This window comes from Sciurus vulgaris (genome assembly GCF_902686455.1).
Source record: "Sciurus vulgaris genome assembly, chromosome: 9".
Classification (NCBI taxonomy): domain Eukaryota; kingdom Metazoa; phylum Chordata; class Mammalia; order Rodentia; family Sciuridae; genus Sciurus; species Sciurus vulgaris.
Genome location: NC_136469.1, coordinates 106,274,715 through 106,287,344, shown reverse-complemented (window position 1 = coordinate 106,287,344; position 12,630 = coordinate 106,274,715). Strand labels below are relative to the sequence as shown.

Below are 12,630 nucleotides of genomic sequence, written 5' to 3'. Positions count from 1 at the left end.
TATGATATTGACCCATTCATAAATACCCAAGGGAGATTATTTTTCCCCTAAAAACAGTCGCAGTGAATGCTTTAATTGGCTCTCACTTTTCTAAGTAGTCCCATGGACCATTAAAAGCAAAAGAAATATAAATAAAATATTTAATATCTGTCTATGGAAAAAATTTCTCTACATGTGCTTGACCCTTGGAAAACATTAACTCCAAATCAAAATAGAAAAGCAGCTGTTTTCTAGCTAACTATGGTCAACAATTTCATCTGCCAAAGGATTCTAAATAAAACACTGGGCACAAAAACTAAGTCCTGACCATGTGATGCAGGTGACACTCTTCAAACTCCATTATTGTGAGTAAAAAGCTAATGGAGAGGGTAATATGAAGAAATCGCTTGATTTTGATTTTTCAAATGACTTAGAACTTATCTTAGATCAAAATTAATGCATGCGATAGACTTGGTTACTAAATAAAGTATATTTCATTCACTCAGAAAAATTTATTAATCAATCCCATACAATTTGATTTTCTTCCATTTTTCGGTCGCTCTCTTCCTTACTTATTTTAGCATAAAGAGACTTCTTACATAATGTGACATTTCTGCTAAGATGGCTCTCATGAAAACATAAAGCCAATCACAATGACTTAAGCTAAATCTGAGTAGGCATCCAGCTCTGTCTCCGTACTTTTAACAAATAACAGTTCCTCATGTTTATACCCTGCATAATTCTCCTAAGATGAGTTCCTTATCATATGAAATATTTCAACAGCTGTTCTTGTAATAATTGGCCTGATGAGTAATCTTCCCTTCATTTTTTTAACCTAGCCACAGTGGTGAAAGTGTTAATAACATTTGTTTACCTTAAGTTTTTTCAAACACTGAATTTTTTAGAAAACACTGACTGGCCTAACAACTTTTTTTAAAAAGAAAAGGTAGTTTTCTTGCTCATAAACTCTATGTATCAAAGCATTTTGGCAGGATTGATGAAAAGATAATATATGACAGTTGCTGTAGCTAATGTTCTTAAAGTATATTTGGGAGGGGGACAGAAAAAATACGAACCTAAGGGACATGTCTTCAACAACCTGAACTCAATTAAAAAATAAAACCTGAACTCCCTGAGAAACTTGTTTTTAAGCATCTCTGGACACTGACCAACTCCTAACATAATTGATCATCTATTACGCATTAAAAAAAAAAAAACACAGAAATTAAAATTAAATAAAACTAAATACTATCAACCTGCACCCATGATAAGCTATGTAAAAATGGTGAGATCTATTATCCCAGAATAGAGAGTTCATTCTTCTAATGTGACCACATCCTTTTCTACATTCCTATTTTTATGGCACTGTGGTTAAGAGTGCCAGTTCTGCCACCTGATCACCTAGATTTAAATTCCATCTCTACCATTTACTAATCCTGAAACTTTAGGCAAACTCTCAACTGCCATGAAATAAAATAAATAAATAAATAAAAGTACTTCCCTCCTGGGGCTAGCTCTATCTATATATCTATATCTATGTACAACTATAAAATATATATGTATTCAATACATTACATAAACACCTGGGCACATAGTAATTTCTTAATAACTGTGAGTCATTACTACATAAAGATAGTAATACTAGTAAAATTGTCTTCCTTGGGGCTGCTAAAGTACTCTTAAATAAATACTAATATCCTTTTATTATAAGTGCATTCCTATATCACAAAATGGCTAATTTTCAAAAGTGAATCATTTAACCCACTTTTAGAGTAAAATAACTATGTCTCTTTTATGCCAAGTTATTAGTAGAAGGCCAATTGTATCAATATTGTATGGCTCAAGAGTGTTTCAGCTCTAACAAAAACAATTTAAAGCCAAATAGCTAAACTATAACAAACGTTTACAAATGAATATTGGGCACTACAGTAGGCAGAAATACGTTTCCCCAGAAATGTCCATGTCCTAATTCCCAGGACCCAAAAATATGCTATTTTATATAGGTTACATGGCAAAAGGAATATTGTAGATGCAATTAAATTAAGGATCTCAAGATGGGGAAATTATCCTGGATTATTGATCTAAGCCCAAAGTAATCACAAGGGTCTGTATAAGCAGAAGAGGGAGAAGAGGGAGTATGTATCAGACTCATGAAGTGTGAGAAAGACTCAATGGAACATTGTTTTGAAGATGAAAAGTAACAAACCAAGAAATGCAGGAAACCTCTAGAAACTAGAACAAGCAAGGAAATGGACTGTTCCCTAAAACCTCTAAAAGGAACACATTAATATTCACCCCGTGAAATCCATTTTAGACTTTAACCTTAAAAACTATAAGATGATAGATCTGTATTTTAAACTACCAAGTTTGTGGTAATCTGTTACAGCAGAAACAAGGTAACTTATACAGGCTGCCAAGCACATTCCAATCATCCTATGAAACTGTTAATATAATCAATGCCTCTTCACAGAGTTATAGAGAGAAAGCATCTGAAAGTTATGAAGGGTAATTAACTTGCTCAAGAACTGAGTTGGGACATAACACATACATATACACTGAAACACACTTCTTACTCTGGAACAAAGGATACAGTTTTTTAAAAAATCAATTACTATATGCTCGAAGAATTTATCTTCCTATGATATGGTTTTAAAATTAGTTCCTTATATTTGTATCTTTAGCCGTGGGTCCCACATTTACTTTGCATTGTCTATGTGCCAGGAACTGCATACTTGCTCTCTGCTGAGAATGCAAAATTTAGTAAAAGGTGCTAACTATCAAGATGTGTGCGCATTAGTTGAGAGAGGAAGGCATGTCGTCTAAAACACACAAGCCATGTGCTTTGAGAATGATGTTCATATGACAATCTGGTAGTAAAAAGTAGAGAAGTAGTCATCATTCCATTTGAGGAGTTTAGGAAAGCTTTCTTAAGGGGCATTATTCTTGCTATGAATCTTGTAAAACGATTACACACTTTCAAGGTTTGAGCAAAGTATTTGTGGGGAAAAGGAGGGAGAAAAAATAGGGAGTGGGATACTTTTTAGACAGAACAAAGGGCAAAAGATATAGAAAATCCTATTGGCAAGTAATTAAACATGGCTATCCCATAGGGATAGAGAAAAAGCTGAGAGGTAGTGGAAGCTAGATCTGAAAGATGGGTCTTGTTAAAGGTTTGGAATTTATCTTGCAACAAAGCACTTTTGAGGAGTCTTAAGTGGGGTAAAGCATTATTAGATCTCTGTGGCAGTTGGGTAAGGATTGAAAGAGGTCAAGTTCAAAGGACAGATAGAAGCCTGCTGTACTAGTCCCAGTGAGAAAAGAGAAAGGCCTTGCCCCAGGAAAAGGCAGTGAGGGCAAAGAGCATTTGGGAGAGATCTTTCAGATGCAAAAAACATAGGGACATGAAGGGAAGGATCAAAGGACCTTTCAGGATTTCTGGTTTGAATGGGTAAAACAAGGTACTCCCATCTGTGATAAATGTGTACATCATTAGCATAGTACTAATTAGTAGACATTTCAATTTTCTCCCCTTCTTGTTGAGCACAGGCTGGGTTTGTACTCTGGCCTCTTGGTTGGGGCCTTGCAACAGATTCAAGATCATAAGCAAAACTTGTTACTTTTAGACAGAGGCATTAATCCCTGATGCAAGACCCTTCAGAGCTTATTTGGCACAATAGCTGCAAAGGTTCACGGTGGGGGCTGGTCCATCAATTTGGTCCCTGAAGGACCTAAAGCAGCACATACCTCTGCCACTTTGCAAAGGATCTGTAGCACAAGTGAGAAATTAACATTTACTCCTTTTAAACCACTGGTTTTCTGTTATTATTATACAGCAAGGCCTGTATAATCCTGATACAATAGACAATAGGGAATGAAAAAATAGATCTGCAAATGCTCACTTTTGTTGTTAATGTTATATATTCATTGAGTATAAAATGCCTATGAAACATTTAAGGGGACAGAAGTCTAAATATGGAGCAATCTAAAGATTTCCTCCAGAATGCCTCATCAGACTCCCCCATAAAGCTGCCTGCCCCCAGTGTGCTCCTGAAACACACGCTGTTTATATGGTAGCACATAGACACCGGGTAGAAATATGTTTTATGCATGTCTGTGTTTCAAGCACACAGAAGACTGCCTGGCACAGGGCAGGAATCAATAAGTTTTGTTGAATTTATGAATGATGAATGAAGTGATGGGAATAGATGGCATTGCCAAGAGCAGTATGGGTATTAAGTGAGGAAAGAGCTTAGGACAGACACCCTGACATTGTTACGGGTAGGCAAAGAAAGATGAACTTTAGGAAACTAAGAACAAGCAGCCAGAGAGATAGAACACCAAAAGGGGGGAAATGAAGGCAAAGTTTAAGAGCAATTTAAAAAGCAAGGAGTGATCAACATGGAGCAAGCTAGTTGGATAGCACACCTGGAGAGAAGGAAGCATCGCTGGTGCCAAGCGACAAAGAACATGCTCATCTAAAATGGACGTCAACAGAGAGAAAGCATAGCTTCCTCATGTCAGCCTTGTTCAAATACATATTGGTTTCAAATGTAGTATACTGGATAAAAAGTCATGGGTAGCTTTGGTGAGAAGGTTTAGTGGTATAGAAAAACAAAGGGAATATAATGAGATTGCAGGGGGAGGAGGATAGAGGATAGAATCTGGTAGGGATCTCACTGGCCACAGTTCGGCAGGTTCCAAGTGGGGCCTGAGAGTCTGGATTCTGCATCAAACACAATCTCCCAGGTAATGCTGATGCTGCTGGTCCACGGACCATGCTTTGTAGACAAAGCTTTAGATTAGTATTTCAGAAGACCTGAAACACAATATGTAACTTCAGCTCAGGAGTTTAATAAGAAATACTCTCCTATGTTGATGAATCTGCACCAAAAAGCCAGAGTAAGTAGGAGAATTTGAAAAGTTGAATAAGTAATATGTTATAAAAGGTCATGAAAGATCACAGAGTATCATATATTCTGGTGTGAGTAAGTAAGGACCTGAAAGGTTTACAATTTTAAAATGATATCCAAAATAAAACGTAACAAGTTAAGAAGTTAAGATTTCTATAATTTCAAATTCTTGTAAAAACCATAAGCTGTTAAGGAATCTACTAAGAGAAAAACTATTTAGGTTCAATGATCTCCAGATAATCTAACATTTTGGGGGATGAAAATAATTTTTTAAGAGGAATCTTTCTGTTGAGTTCAAGAAAAAAATGGACTCTATCATATTTTTCATACTCTCTACATCACTAAAGTATTTCTTCATTTCATGACAAAAATTCAAAATTAATAAGCCACACATGGATCTTTTATAGTAGTAAGAAAACTAGAAAGGCAACCTTATTCCATTCTTCTTAAGCTCATGGAAAGAACAAAGAAAATTTAGCTTAGATGTGAATAAGTGATGAGACTTTGAAACCAAGTCTTCAACAGAAAGAAAGGGGAGAGGAGGAAAAGGAACATTCTAATGAAACTTTTGGAACACAGCCTTGGTGAAATTGAGTTGAGATGAATAGGATTTTCTTTTGAAAAAAGTCAATTCAGATCATATCCCATATATTTGTAGAAATTCTTGCCACATACTCCACCCACTTAGTTTATTCTCCACGCAGTTACCAAAGACACCTTTTAAAAGTCCCAACCAATCAGGCATGGTGGCACATGCCTATGATCCCAGTAGCTCAGGAGACTGAAGCAGGAGGATCAGAAGTTCAAAGCCAACCTCAGCAACTTAGCAAGGCCCTATGTCAAAATAAAAAATGGTTGGGGATGTGACTCAGTGGTTAAGCACCCCCAGGTTCAGTCCCTGGTATCTAAAAACACCAAAAAAGTCCCAACCATGAATCATTGCCAAGGTCAACATCAAAAGCCTTTTATTCTGTTTTCTTCTAGGAATTTTATGGTTTCAGGTGTTGGTTCTTGTCTTCAATTCAGTTTGACCTGATTTTTGTATATAATGTATGATGAGTTCAGTTTTATTCTTTTGCATGTACATAGCCAGTTTTCACAACACCATCTTTTTGAGAGATTAACCAACTCCAGTTGTACATTCTTGGCACTCTGAAATCCCCTGTTGAAGTTCAAGTGACAGTAGATATGAAAGGGGCTTATTTATGAGCCCTCTATTCTGTTCCATTAATCTGTCTTTCTGTTGTTAATGCCAGTGCTATTGTGTCTTGATTACTGTACCTTTGTAATATATTTTGAAATTAGGAAGCAGAATACCTCCAGCTTTGTTCTTCTTGCTCAAAACTGCTTTGCCTATGTGTGGTCTGTTGTATGTGGTCCTTTATGAATTTTAGGATCAGTTTTTCTATTACTGTGAAGCATGCCACTGGTATTTGACTAGGTATTGCATCTTTTAATTTGCCGATCACTTTGGGTAGTATTGACATTTTAACAGCATTAATTATTCCAATAAAAAAAACCCATAGAACGTCTTTTCATTTATTTGCTTCTGTTTTAATATCTTTCACCAGTGTTTCATAGTTTCCAGTGTACAAGTCTTTTACTCTCTTGGTTAAGTTTATTCCTAATAATATTGACAATAGTTTTTTTTTAAATATGACCCCAAAAACATAGACAACAAAAGAAAAAATAAATGAGTGGGAGTATATCAAACTAGAATATTTATGCACACCAACAGAAACAATAACCAAAATGGAAAAGCTAAGAGATAATATTCCTAAGCCTAAGTATCTGATAAGGGGTTACTGCCCCAAATACATGAAGAACTTCAAACTCAATAGCAATCAAACAACCCAATTTTTAAAAAATAAATAAAAATAGACATTTTTCCAAGTAAGACATAAAAATGATCACGAAGTAAATAAAAAGATACTCAACATCTCTAATTATCAGAGAAACGCAAGTCAGAATGATGATAAAACATCACTTCACACCTGTTAGAATGTCTATTATATAAAAAAAAAAGATTACAAGTGTTGGTGAGGATATGAAGAAAAATGAATACTGTATACTATTGATGGGGATGTAAATTGGTATGGTCACTATGGAAAACAGAATAGTTTTACAAAAAATTAAAAGTAGGATTAGCATATGATCCATCAATTCCACATTCAGGTATATAATCAAAGAAACTGAAATCAGGGTCTCATGTCTCATGTGTATAATCATGCATTCGTCACAGTTTTACTGACAACAGCCTAGACACAGAAGATAATGTCCACCAACATATGAATGGATTTTAAAAATGTGGTAAACACACACAATGGAATATCATTCAGTCTTAAAAAAAAAGAAGAGAAAATTCTGACATTTGTGACAACATTGAGGAAACTTGATGACATTATTTCACTTATGAAATAAGCCAGACCACAGAACAAACACTACACAATACCACATATGAAGAATTTAAAACAGTCAGTCATTGAAGCAGAGACCAGAATGGAGTTTTCCAGGGACTGAGGAGAGAGTGACTGGGGAGTTTTTATTGGCCAAAGAGTATGAAGTTCCAGCTATGCAGGATTAGTGAGTCCTAGGGGACTGCTGATAGCCAACTGCCTACAGTTAGCAACATCATGTCGTCTACTTGAAAATCAGCTAAGAGGTTAGGTCTTATGCTAAGTGTTCATATCAAAAGAAATTAATAAATTAATAAATAGAGAGTATGGGAGAAATCTTGGATGTGATGAGTACATTCATAGCATGGGTTATGGTGAAGTTTTCACAGGTGAATACTTATTTCTAGAGATGAAACTGCTTGATTAAATAGTTTTTGTATGTTAATCATACCTCAAGAATTTTATAATAAATCAATAAACAAATAAATAAATTCCCCAATCACACCCTGTCCCTCCCTTACGTCAACATCCTCGTTGTGAATTTCATGCCTAAAAGGCCACTTCCCACTACAGAATGACGTTGGACAGATTATATTGTTATATTGTGCGCATGTACAAATATGTAACAACAAATCCCACCATTATGTATAACTATAATGTCCTAATAAAATAAACAAAATAATGAATTAAAAAATAAAGTGTCATTTCCTCCAGGAGCCTTCCCTCACTCAGCCCTGGTTCAGTCCTCAGCCATAAGCTCTCTTAGCGCTTTGTCTCTTCCCACATAGCAGCATAATCACACTTAATGCCTTCCTCCCTTGGGGAACAGTGTAGTCACTGCAGCCAAGCTTTATTGAATGCTGTGTCCAATGCCCAAGCCCACTGTGTTGCACAGAAGAGGCACTCAATAAAAGTTCATTAAAGGAATGAGCAGCAACTAATAGTTACCACTTTATTTTATTAAGTGCTTCTCTTTATATCAAAATGATTTGAAATTAAATGTCACATGTTAATAAACATGTATGCATTTTACCATTTATTTATAGGCTATATTTATACACAATACATTATTGTGTTATAATATATATTTTATATTCAACACATAAAATTCAGGGTATGCACCAGTTCTGTCTCTGATAAAACTCTCCATGGCATAAGCTGACGTGTATAGTCAGATGACAGGAATTCAAACAGCTTCAGGCTTAGCTCTTATAAGAAATAACTGGTCTCTGAAAGTCAGTCTCAGGTCTAAGCATAAATCATGTGAAATTTGCTATCACATTGCAAATCCAAAAGTCAGTCAGTTTTATTTCTTCCTAGCTACTTTACAGCAATTCAAATATACCTACTGTGGGGTTAGTGGTTATGGATTACACGGTGAATACAACAATGAATCATAGCACAAAATTTTAATCTTTATAGATAGAGTTAAAATGAGACAGATGTACATTAATCAGTTGTTATTTGACTATAATAAAACTATTAAAAGAATAATCTAAAAATAATTATTCATAGGCAGATAAAAACAAATTCTTTACCTTCAGAATGAACATCATAATTGATAAATATATTCTCACAAATATTTCATTTGACTTTCACAAGAATTTTGTGAAATAAGAAAGATTTCCCAACTCAAAGAGAAGGTGAAATCTCTTACCTGAAGTCACATGAAGTCACGTCAGTAAGTGAAGAAGAGCATAAACCTACACCTTCTAATGCCAAGCCATACATTCCTTCTGTGTCATCTGTCCCATCAGCATTACACAGTCACCAAGGAAATAAGACCCTACAGATAGTGAACTTTCTTTTTCTACTTCCCTTTCAACTCCTTTCAAAAACCTGAATTCCTTATTTTAGAGGTCAAATCTTTGGAATCATACAGACAATTCAAATTTCTGTCCAGTTTAGTAATATGAAACTAAAACAAGCTTTTATAGTTCTAGTTTAGGGGCTGTGGTCAGAAACAATGTGCTGCTTCTGTCTTCTAGGCCCTGCTGCTATATTAATTATTCAAAATTCTCAACTCTCATCTTGAGAAATCTTTACCGTCTTGATTTTATGCACGGGACAAGCCAAAACAGATGAATTGGAGACACAAACTCCATCTGTTGGTAAGGCTCCTGTCATCTTTTCCTAATCAATATTCCTCTCATCATTATCTCTTTGCCTTTTTGAAGCAGGCACTCCTGCTATTTGTACACAATTGGCATCTCAGAATCCCTTAGCGTCCCTCATGTGCCCAGGAATAACTATGAAGCTTTGACAAAGCAGAGAGTTATAAACTCAAACCAAACAGAATATTTTTTTTAAAGTAAGAAGAATTTAATGAGGTTTTTAAAAACATAAATATAAAATGTCATATTGTTCAATATAACAATAAACATCTTGGTTATAAAATAGGAAATGTTTCTTTGGACAGATATTACTGCAATATGGCTATATCAAATCTTTTGGTACAGGATTTATAAAAAGAATGCCTTAAAGATGCATGGCAAAACTCCTACTTTCTAAACTTTACCTAAGTATAGAAGAAATAGCCTTTAGGAATGGTTACAAATTAGTAGTCTCTTTAATCCCAGACATAAGCAATATGAAATTCCATTCTGCATATATATTCCAGAAAAATGAAAATGTATGTCCACACAGAAACTACATGAATATTCATAGCAGGATAATGGATAACTCATAAAAGGCAGAAAATGAAAATAACCCAGATGTACATCAATTGAGGAATGGATTAAAAAAAATAAAAGGCATTACATCCATACAATGGAATATTATTCTGCCATCAAAAGAAATGGAGTATTGATACACACATCAACTTACATGAACCTTAAAAACATTACATGAAGGTAACGAAGCCAGTCACAAAAAGACCATATATGGTCATAGGAAACATCTAGAAAAAGGAAATCTACAGAGACAGAAAAGAGGTTAGTGGCTGTTAATGCTTGGACCAGGAGGTAAGGAAAGTGGAGTTTCTTTAAAATGTGATGAAAATGTTCTACATTTGACTGTGAATATACTAGAAACCACTGAACTGTATACTTCAAATCGTTGAATTGTGTAGAATGTAAATTATATTTTAAAAGATTATAATTTTAAAAATTTAATAAGTAAATATTACCCACATAAAGCACTGGTTTAGTAGCATGCCTCCTCTGCCCTCTGTTCAGAAGCTTCTAGACACTAAAGCATGTAAAAATGTCCTAAAGTTTTTTAGTATGAGACATGAGAATGAAAGAAAATATTCTTCAGAGTGTGTGAGCCACTGAATGTAGTATTGTGAAAATCCAATATTTAAAAAGGACAGTGGTATGTCTGAGGAAACTCCTACCAGATACATCTTCCCAGAGATTACAAACGCTGGATGAAATTTTTAAAGTGACTACCAAGGTGTCAAGAGAGAGAAGACAGGCAGGCCAGGTCTGGAGGGGAGCTGGCTCCTGGAAGAAAGGAAGAGCAGAGGTGAGTTGTAGGGCTGTTTGCCGCCATTAGCCTGAGAGCAGACACTTGGCACCACAGTTAGAGAGGCCACAGACGCTTGCTAGACAACCTGTAGGCTTCCTGGGCTGAGGCACATTTTCTGTCCTCCTACTTAGTCACCCAATCGGCTTCTATGAAATCCACCACTCCCAGGTTCCCTTCTTCCCTGACCATTCTTCCTTTATCTCTTGCTCTCTCCTCTCTTTGTTTAACCCTGAAGTACTGGCATTCTCCAGAGCTTTGCCCTCAGCTTTTAACCAATGGCTTTTCTCTCCACAGTTCAGACTCTTGCAGCTTCCACTACCACTGAGACTCCCACATTCTTCACTGCAGCTGGGGGTCTCATCCCAGCTTCCTTTCTGAACGCCTCTAGCTTCAGACTTCTAACAGTGGGGTGGGAACTAAATTCCAAATTCGAGACATAAGCCAAACACGTAGTCACACTTTCTCTTTGAATTCCCTTAAGAAGGTGACATGTTGGACGCTTGCATCCTCCATTTCTTAGCCTAGCCTGTCCTGTTGAATTTATTCAGGATAAATGCTCTTACACTATGATTTCACTGTATTTGCTTGCCCTACGATGTCTTTAAGTACCAACCAAACCTCCAGCATGTCCTCCATCTACCTGTATCAAATTCCTCCACCTTTACTTCCTACACTCACAGATGACACCAAAATCAGCCTGGCTACCCACGCCAGAAATCTAGATGTCAACTTTGACTTTTCTCTTTGCCTCACTCCTAAACCCAAGAAATCTTTATTTCTGTTGTTTTTAGCCTACCAAATCCTTATTTCAAACTCTCATTATGCTTTACTTAGATCATAGCTAGAGACCCCAGGGGTCTCTCTGCCTTTGTTTCTTTGTATCCAATTCTACCACCTTTTGCAATGCAAATATGATCAGATTTCTCCTCTTGGAAAGTTCCTCCAATTGTTACTCACCACCCATGGCAGTGATTTTCAAGCAATTTTGCAGCAAATAAATACAGTCTGCCCTCCATGTCCATGGGTTTTGCATCCTCAGATTCAAATAATCATCAGTGGAAAATACTGAGGGGAAAACTACATCTGCACTGAACATACACAAACTTTTACAAATTCTTTTAATAATATAGCATAATAACTATGTAAGTGCCTTTCACATTTTATTAGGTATTATACGTAATCTAGAGGTGAGGAGTTGATTTACAGTATACAGGAGGATGTACATAGGTTATGTGAAAATATTGCACCAGCCAGGCTCCATGGCACACACCTGTAATCCCCGTTCCTCAGGAGACCGAAGCAGGAGGATCACAAGTTTGAGGCCAGTCTCAGCAACTTAGCGAGACCATAAGTAACTTAGTGAGACTATCTTAAAATAAAAAATAAAAAAGGGCTGGGGATATAGCTCAGTGGAAAGCACATTTGGATTCAATCCTAGTACAATAAATAAATAATATATATATATACACACACACATATATATACATATATGCATGCATACATATATATACATACACACATACATATAAATACACAAACACATGCACACACACATATTAACACCATTTTACACAAGGGACTTGAGCATTCATGGGTTTTGGTGTCCAAGGGAGGTCTTGGAACCACTTCTCCATGGATACCAAAGCACAACCATATTATTTTCATATAAATATCATATAAGATTCTAATAGCTACAAATAAATAGGAGCTTTATTTCACTGACATTAATGTCTTATACATTCAATAAATGAGAAAATAAACCCATCAATGAGAAAATAATAGGTAGTTTTTATGAAATAAAAATTCATAATCATTAGTAGTGGAATTCGATCAGCATCACTCTGCCATTTATTTCCCTATTTTATCTGATTGTA

The 12,630-nt window shown here is 35.7% G+C and overlaps 1 protein-coding gene across 1 annotated transcript in view; it reads right to left on the bottom strand.

The window, feature by feature from the left end:
- CORIN (corin, serine peptidase) overlaps positions 1–12,630 on the bottom strand; it is a 337,588-nt gene that overhangs the window by 281,415 nt on the left and 43,543 nt on the right.